At 36.4% G+C, this 9,270-nt stretch overlaps 1 non-coding gene across 1 annotated transcript; it reads left to right on the top strand.

Annotated features, from left to right (window-relative positions):
- The first annotated feature begins 1,574 nt into the window (after nucleotides 1-1,574).
- LOC137811827 (U2 spliceosomal RNA) lies at nucleotides 1,575-1,770 on the top strand. The gene has a single exon (XR_011081165.1). It is a non-coding gene; the product is annotated as a U2 spliceosomal RNA (small nuclear RNA).
- The last annotated feature ends 7,500 nt before the right edge of the window (nucleotides 1,771-9,270 follow it).

The following is a 9,270-nucleotide window of genomic DNA, read 5'->3' as shown; positions in this document are numbered from 1 at the left end:
AAGTTGTATCTCCAACATCACGTATAAGTAAACTTCCACGGTTAAAATGGCAGATGAAGGCAAGATGTCTCATATTATGGAGAATGTGAAGACTCAAGGGATGGTGTCAAGAACAGTCCATCACCTTTTATGATTTGAATGCAAGTGACAATCCTGGGAATGTGATCTGGCAATGCAATTGCATGACGAAAACTGCAACTAATGAATGTGAACAGTGAAGGTCTCACTACGTGCATGACGAAAGTGGGGTTTCCTCGATGAACCCATAAGATACCAAAAGAGGACGAAAAATTGGTGTACAGTTCAATCCATGTTTGTTTCTTAGATATTAAACACCATTGAACCAAAGTAGTGCTCCACCGTCATGTATGCAGAGAATGTGAAGGACCTTTGGTAGGACAACAAGGAGCGTTTTTCTATGGTGAATGGGTCACACAAATATTTGATACATTGTGATACCTTTGGAAACTAGAGCTACACACAAAACATCAATAAAACAATCAGCACAAACATTGAACAGAAATTAAACAAATTATATATCTTAACACGGTTTGACAACTTCAACAATAAAACTACTATTTGTGGCTAAACTTAGTTACAAGACCACAGAAAACAGAATCAAAAGGGAGTTTGAATCATAGTTTCTTAGTTAGTTATATCTTTTGTTTTCGTAAGTTATGTATGATTTTAGGGTTTAGAGTTCATTCAAAATGTCTTTCTCAGTTGCATAATTCTGCATGCATATCTATATATACCTTGAATAGCAAAATACAAACTATTTTCATACTATTGTTTAAAATTAAATATTCATATTGATTAGTCTTGTGGTTCACCAGCTATTTATTTCATGGTATAATTATCCAGAGAATGTGATTTTGTACTGTGTACATCAGTAAACCAGTTGGTTATCATTACTAACTTGATTGTTGAACTGTATAGCTTGTCATGATGCTAATCATTGGTACATAACTATTATCCTTCTTTTCCGCCCAAAGATTTTAGGATACAAATTAAGCTTCTTCCTGATTAAATATATCATCAATGATGGTAAAGTAGATGGTTAGAGAAAATTAATATATGTCTTAGTGGTTAGTTGGTTTTGGTTGTTTTTCAGGTAGAACTACTGGTTGACTTATTTTTGTGCTGAAGATGTTTTGTGAGCTGAAGGAGGCCTTTACTGTAAATGAAAACAATTTTTTTTAAAAAATCACAGCCCAGGTCAGATCTATGCGAGTTATAAAGTATCGTATATAGAGTCAATCATATCTGCCACTAGTGTGGCCTCCTTGCCACCCTAGATTTTGTGTCTATCAATATATGCAAAAGAAAACTGCACCAAGATCCTGCAATGCCCCAAACTCTTTCTCCAAACACGCATAATTGTTCATATTTTTTAGCCCTCTTATAAAATCTGCATATATTTATCAGTTGTGCACAGGGACTAATATAAAATCTTAATATAAACTGAAAAGAAGCCCTGCACACGATCATCTCCCAGGTCCCACATTAGCCATGACTCTGACAAGCAACTGCAACTCATACAATAAAATCTCAGCACTTATACTGTTTAAAGCATACCTTTCTCGGCCTTTTGGCTAAGATCAAGTGTAGTATCTGTTCTTATCAGTTTAATATCTGATATGTGGATCATTGATTCACACGATATTAAATTTATTTTTTGAGGGAGAGTGTCCATTACAATAGCTTGCTATTGGGACTCTTAGGCATTGCTCTTGTCTTGCACTTCTGCAAGAGCCTGGTGCATCCCACTCCAAATAAGTTTAGAATGTTTACATATTGGTTTTTTCGTCCTACATATAGTAAATTGATTAATATATGTAAATGGGTTGGATGACGTGATCTATTTAATTTAATTTATTATTTATTGTTAATAAAAAAATATACTCATTTAAATGTTTTCAATGTATTTATTACTATACTCATTTCTTTATACCTACAATGTATTTATTATTATTCTCACAGGCTTTTTTTCAGGTACCTATAATTTCTGTCAAGGATGTTAGATTGCCGAAGTGAGTTACAAGTGGAGACATTATGATGATGGAACACCCCTGTGGCTGCAATACTTATATTAAACTCAATAATCAATGGGTGTAATAATAAAGAAGCGTATAAGTGTTTGGTACATGAGTACATGAGCTTCCTCTGAGGGAGAGCAACCATATGACGGAGGAGCTTCTCTGAGGCTAATAGCAGTGGTGACTGGAGTTTTATCCCAGCTCATTCATTTTTCTGTCTCCACCAACAATCTTACTTTGATTCCAAAACATCTTTCCACAATCCGATTTTCTTTTTTTTTCAACCTCCTCTTCCATCTTCCTAATAAGACTAAATTAAATGTTTGAATCTAATAACATGGTATGCAAAATGGTCTCTCAAGAGATGATTTTACAGGTTCATGGAGAATTCCATGACAGCAAGAAAACTTAAAGAGAAAAAAGGGAGCGAAGGGAAAATGGAAAGAAAAGAAAAAAACAGATTACATGTATTATTCTCCTAAAGGCAAAGGCAGGCAAGGGTGTGGATAGACGGCTTGCTATAAAACAAGAGGTCTACACTGTTTATCAACTAAACAATCTAGTAAGAATAAACGACTTGATGTTTAGATATTTTAAACAAAAAATAGACTAGACGGTCTAACCAATATCATCTACACAAATACTAGATGCTTTAGCAAAAGAGTGACTACATAAGACTATACTAGACAATCTAACATAATAATGCCTATATATAAAAGCAACACCCAAAACAAAGTGAGTGGCTACACTACAAAGTTTAAGATAATTACATCCCACATCCCAAAGAAAATGAAACACAAAGTCTTTATAACTTCACTGACAAGGAATCAGATTGCTGAGCTGGGTTACTCCAGCTTGTGACCCAAGTGGGAGCATTACTGTGATGGAACAACATTGAGGCTTGCTGGGTTGGACTGTGTTTGCAATTTGTTGGCCTGCCCACTCCAAGTTGAGAGTTGAGTCTGGGGACTTTAGTGAAGGCTAAGGTCTCTTGGCTCTTAGAGTGGAGGGCACAGCGTGAGGCTGGTTTCACAGAGCAGCGACCACCTCCCATTCCCAATAGTGGAAGGATCACAGGCTGCTGCATCCATGGTTCACAATGGCCTAGTGAGTCTATTCTGCTTGGACCATCACTTTTTTTTCTAAACATCTTTTTTACAATGAAGTCATCTTGAAATTTTTGCTCCTTCTAACAAACTAATCTTTTGCAGAAGTAAAACGTCTTCAAATTAACTTCAATCTAATTTCAAAATTATAATCTCGATGTGAACTTCCATCATCTTATTGTTTTTAATCTCGAAAGCTTTATGAAACCCGTCAATTTCTCCAGAGACACAATTCAGTGTTTCTAGTCCACTTAAGAATGTCATAATTATCAGGATAAATGTAAGTAAACTAAAAGTGCTCTTTGAAACATTCAAGTAGAACCCATTTACTTTAGTTAGATCTATCCTGATAACTAAGAAATCTTTCATTTGACCTATAAAGTATGAAGTACTAACTTACATCTAAACTTTCTATTATTTCAAAGTGCATCTGCATACTTGGAGGCATATCAGCAAAATAATACCTTGAGAAATCTTTTATTTTTCCCAAACTCTTAGGGACTTCAGATTCAAGCAGATGCAGCATTTTGTCCTTTTCATTCCTTATCCAGTCACGCCGCTTATCACTCCATTTAAGATGGGAACAGGTCATAGTTCTTGAAGGCAGTTAGATAAGAGCGACACAGTTGATGTAGATGCGGGGAAACCCATTGGATCATATGACCTTGGCTCTCCATATTGATTCATTGACAGTATGAAGTCCTTGTAGACAGCAAAATGTCCATTACAAACAGAAGCCTCAATAACCCAAGCGTTGATCAAAGAACCAAATTTTGACACAACAATTTCGGATAGTTTCTGTAAATTTGATAGCCTCTCAATCACTGGGTTACCTGTCCCTTCACCACAGAAAAATATAGCATTGGCTACAGGTACCTGTGACAAATCAGAATGCTTATTCAAAGACATTTTTTATCATCTATAGATCTTCGACAGTTAATATATTCTTAGACAACTTCTTCATGAAGGACACAAAAGTCTAAAATGAAAAATAAAATTTGTAATGTTAGTGTATCACATACGACTGAGAGTCTCACGGCCATGTAAGCTAAGCATCCGTTACATTGCGTGATTCCCAGTTATACACGGTTAAATACTTTAATAACAGATTAAATAAGGATTATAAATAATATTGTATATAATGTCACAACATTAACCATGAAAATCGTATTAATACATGTCCATAAACATAAAGAGTCAACACATCTCTATAAACAAATTGACCAACAAGGTACGCATTTTTTAATATAGACCTTCTCGACCCAAACAAGAACAATTGCCGCCCACCGTGGAGCTGAGAAAGACAAAGAACTTTATGGTAAGTACAAGAAACATGACAAACAACTTAGGAACCAATGTAAATGACCCCATGACCATCCTGCTAAGCCTTTAAAGGGAGGTGGCAAACATGAAACAATGAAATGAATAGGAGGTTTAGATCCTCAAGCAGTAGAACAAGGAGATTAGGAGGAAGCTCGCTGCAGGCGACACCTCAAAATGAAACTTATCACAACCCAAAGACCCCAGGTGGATTTTTTTTCGTTTGGTGATGAACAGAACGAAAGAAGACTGGGGTTAATCAAAGCTCGGGACATCAACTCTAACATCTGAAACGGTCGGAGGTTCACGCCACCAGTAGCTCACATTCCCTCGTCTGCCCAATGATATCATCCCCTGATGTTGTAGGAGTCGCACAACTCTCCTTTGTGCTCTTGGGAGTGGGACTAATAAGGGGTTGAATTAGCTCAGCACAAAGTTGTTGTGATAGAAACTCTTGTCGCATTCAATCTTTCTCCTTTCTCATCTGTAGCCGCATCCGAGCTGTCTCATTTCTCATATGCTCCATTAATTCTTCATGTATCTTAGTCTTCATTTGAGTTCCGCTCTCTTTGGGGGAGGAGGATGACTCTCGTTGTGAAACGCCAAAATATAGTTTAATTCCAACCCCTTGTCCAGCTGCACGAACACGACCACAATGCTCAGGTCGTCTAATTGCTTCAACCAGGATATCATAACGACCTTCAGAACCAAAATTACTTTGGGATTCCAAGGAATCCTGCAAGAGAACAAAATCAAATCAGTTTTTAATATAATTAACGATTTAAAATAAATGAAAAAAACTAAAAATAACTTACAATTTTTTCGATGATAACCACGGATTGCTCAGAACTTGGTGCACCTGACTTTTTAATTCGAGCCCTCTTCCATTTTACATAGCGAAAATGTGGTGATGGAGGAGAAGTGACCCCTGTTTCCACATTCTCAGACGACATCCCCTGTCTAGATTGCTCCTTTTCCACCATCAGTGATTGCTCAAGTTTTCGATACCCCGAACGAGTGCGTAGTAACATTCTTCAAAGCTATCTCTTGAGCTTTCTTCCGACGATCCTGTCATAATTGAAATAAACAAAGTGAATTAAATAAGATAAACTTATTAATGTTATATAAATAAAAATAGTTAAGTTACTTCACTTACCATCCAAGCCTCATTTTCACGACTTTCTTTAAAAAGACGTCATGTCTCTTCATCAATATGTTTGTACTTTAAACATGGATTTTCGTCTTTAAGGTCGTCAAAAACATATCTTGAAGTCAGTCTTGACTTAAAGTGACGAAATTTAAGTTCGATATTGGATATAATCTTTGATCGAAGCGGTTCCACATAAGGAATTTCAATGTTTGCCTGAAAAATAACATCACCAAATTAAAATTAATTAATGAATATTAAAAAGCATTATATGGTAACAATAATAATGTAAAGCTTACCAGAACATCCTCCCAGATCATGTTCCGATCGACCTCTGACACCTCATCCCATGAATTAATCAAAATGGAGAGTCTCTCATGAGAAAAAACTCCAAGATAACTCATAAACTCATCTGCTTTTGGACCAAAAGCCACTCAAGTGTTGACGTCAATGTCAACACGTGTCTTCTCATCAGCAACACGTTTCAATGTGAGACGCTTCAATCTTGTAGGTCCTCTACTGTCTCTTCCAGATCGAGGTTTGATTGGAGTCTGATCGTCATCCATATCTCTATTAAAAAAATTAGGTAACAAACATTAATTAATCTGCATCGAATTAAAATAATATAAAAATAATACATAAAATTCTAAATGCGTATTTATGGGTTACATGTGGGTTGAATGAACGGGGGTTGCATGTACATCATCAAGTACATCGTTATCTTTATTAATTATGATTGGTGTGAATGAACGGGGGTCACCGTTTTCAATATCATCCATGGTCTCCGCTTGTTTTTTCCCGTGTAAAACGACATATGAATGTTCTGACGTAGGATCTTTCACGTAGAAAACCTGATATGCTTGTTTAACCATTATAAATGGCTCATCTCAATTTTAACCCCACTTTTATTGTCAACCCAATTACACTTGAAAACTGGAACGAAAAACTTAGTGTAGTCAACCTCCCATATCTCTTTTATAAACCCATAGTATGCCATTGATCCATGTACTGGATTTGTATCTTTCGAAGTCAAAAACTGCATTGACTCGGGTTCAAGAGTAACACCAAAATTTTGAACTGTACTCTTTTCATCCACAGACTTCGTGTAAACTATACAATTATTCACTTCATACGCTTTACATGAAATGACATCAAACTTCAATCCAGTAGCCAACAAGGTCAAAGTCTTTGATGCCGTTGAATCCTTTAACACCTCGTCTTTAAAACAAGGCATGAAAATTCTATTATGTTCCATCAAGACCCATTTCTCTGTTTGTCTTGGGTTATTTGCCTTCACAATGACTTTATAAGCTTCTATGTAAGGTATAACTTCATCTGTGTTATTCAATATATACAAATGTGCTTGCAAGACTTCTGATCAAAATTTGCTTACAATATTCACATCACGTAAACATTTACTTGTAGAACGCTTGTGGTGCCATGAATTAGCTGGAAGACCTATTGGATTTTCTTTTGACATGTACTCTGAACAAAATTCAATACTTTCTTCAGCTATGTACCTTTCAATCATTGAAACTTCTGGACGATAATGATTTTCACATAACCTTTCAAAATTTTCTTATACCGCTCAACAGGATACATCCGTCTTAAGTACACTGGTCCACACAATCTAACCTCTCTTACCAGATGCACCCCTAGATGAACCATGATATCAAAAAAAGATGGAGGAATAAACATCTCCAATTCACACAAGATAACAACAATTTCATTTTGAAGTTCATCTAGTTTTGATGGATCAATGACTTTACAACAGATGGAAGAGAAGAATGAGCACAAACGGGTTATAGTGTGTCTAACATTTTTTGGTAAGATCCCACGAATAGCTACCGGCAACAACTGTTGCATCAAGATGTGGCAATCAGGAGACTTCAGCCCAATTAACTTCAAATCTTGCATTGACACTAGGATCTTCACATTTGAGGAATGTCCTTGTGGCACTTTCACACCCTTTAGACATTGACAAAAACTAATTTTTCATCTTTTGACATGGTGTAACAGGTTGGGGGCAAATATGTACGCTTACCCATTTCTATGGGTGCCAACTGGCCTTGTATGTTAATCTCAATCAAATCTAAACGAGCATTTAGACCATCCTTCGTCTTCCCGTTAATGTTAAGAAGTGTACCAATTAAGCTATCACATACATTCTTCTCAACATGCATTACATCTATACAATGTCTGACTTCTAACCTCGTCCAGTACGAAAGATCAAAGAATATTGATTTCTTCTTCCAAATGTTTTTCACATATGACTTTTTTTTTTACTTACCGAAGGTGTGGTCCATGTTATTTACCTTTTCGTAAACCTCAACACCAATTAATGGAGTTGGTGGACCACTAGTCTCTTGGTGTCCATTAAAGGCTTTTTTCAACCTCTGGTAAGGATGATGACTTCTAAGAAATCTCCGATGTCGAAGATATACTGTCTTCCTTCCATGTTTCAATTGTTGAGAGGTAGTGTCTTCTTCGCATATTGGACATGCTTTATGACCCTTAACATTATAACCTGATAAGTTACCATATGCGGGAAAGTCATTGATGGTGCAAAATAACATGGCATGAAGCTTGGAAGTTTCATTAGCAACTCCGTCAAATACTTCAACACCCTGGTCCCACATTAACTTCAAATCTTCAATTAGGAGACTTAGATAAACATCTATGTCATTCCCTGGCTGTTTCGGACCAGATATCATTATAGACAACATCATGTATTTTCGCTTCATGCACAATCCAAGAGGTAAGTTGTAAATAACTAGTAAAACAGGCCATGAACTGTGATTTGTACTGATATTACCAAACAAATTCATTCCGTCTGTAGCTAAACCAAGTCGAATATTTCTTGATTCTTTACCAAACTCTGGAAACTCATCATCAAATTTCTTCCATTGAATAGAATCAGTTGGATGTCGGTACATGCCATGACATTTCCTTTCATCTAAATGCCATCTAAGATTCTTAGCATCGTTTGGGTTTGCAAACAAACGCTTCATCCTTGGAATGATGGGAAGATACCACATAACCTTCATTGGGGGTCCATGATTTTCTATATCTTCAATAGTATCATCATCTTTTTGTTTCAACTTATAACGGGATAACCCACACCTCGGACAACTTTTCAACAATTCAAAATCTTTTCAGTATAATGTATAATCATTAGGACATGCATGTATCTTTTTATACTCTATACCCATTGGACAAATAATCATTTTGGCCTCATAATTACGATTAGGTAGAGTATTTCCCTCTTGAAGCATATCCTTCAACAACTGAAGCAATTTCGTGAAGCTTTTAGTAATCCATCCATTTATTGCCTTCAAATTCATCAATCTTAAGACCGCCGACAACCGTGTGAAGTTAGTTGATCTAGGATACAATGGAGTCTCTGCATCGCTTTACATACTTCCATATCCATGCGCTTCTGCAAAAGACTCAGCTCCCACATCACGAATCATGTCCTTCAATCGATCATCATCTACATCATCATGTACTGCATAATCCACGGTGGACCCCACATATTCTTCAGTTACGGAAACACGTGGTAAATTTAACAATTCACCATGCCATGTCCAAGTTTTATAAGATCGAAGAAACCCATCATGATGGAGATGTGCCTTCATAGTTTTGGTTTTTGTTGGTG

Source organism: Phaseolus vulgaris, chromosome 11, assembly GCF_000499845.2.
Source record: "Phaseolus vulgaris cultivar G19833 chromosome 11, P. vulgaris v2.0, whole genome shotgun sequence".
Classification (NCBI taxonomy): domain Eukaryota; kingdom Viridiplantae; phylum Streptophyta; class Magnoliopsida; order Fabales; family Fabaceae; genus Phaseolus; species Phaseolus vulgaris.
The sequence above is the reverse complement of the archived record's forward strand: the minus strand, read 5'-3'. Positions and strand labels throughout refer to the sequence as shown.